Consider the following 251-nt stretch of genomic DNA (forward strand, 5'->3'; position numbering starts at 1 on the left):
TGCTGGGAGCAGCCTTTGATCCAGTTTTCCCCCTGTAAAGGTGAACTGCAGTGAACCACACAGACATGAAGACCTGTCCTGCAGTGAGCCTGGAAAGCTCCAAACACATGGTACTATTTTTGCTTTTCAATGTCTCTTCCAGATCAGTCAGATAATATCTGCAACAAAGTCTCATGGAGACCAACACAGGGGAAAGAGGGAGAAAACCAGGGCTCCCAGGAAAGGCAAGGGCAGAGCTGTGGGGGGTGATG

This window comes from Manacus candei, unplaced genomic scaffold (assembly GCF_025592945.1).
Source record: "Manacus candei isolate 608988 ecotype Guabito, Panama unplaced genomic scaffold, ASM2559294v1 h1tg000003l, whole genome shotgun sequence".
Taxonomy (NCBI): domain Eukaryota; kingdom Metazoa; phylum Chordata; class Aves; order Passeriformes; family Pipridae; genus Manacus; species Manacus candei.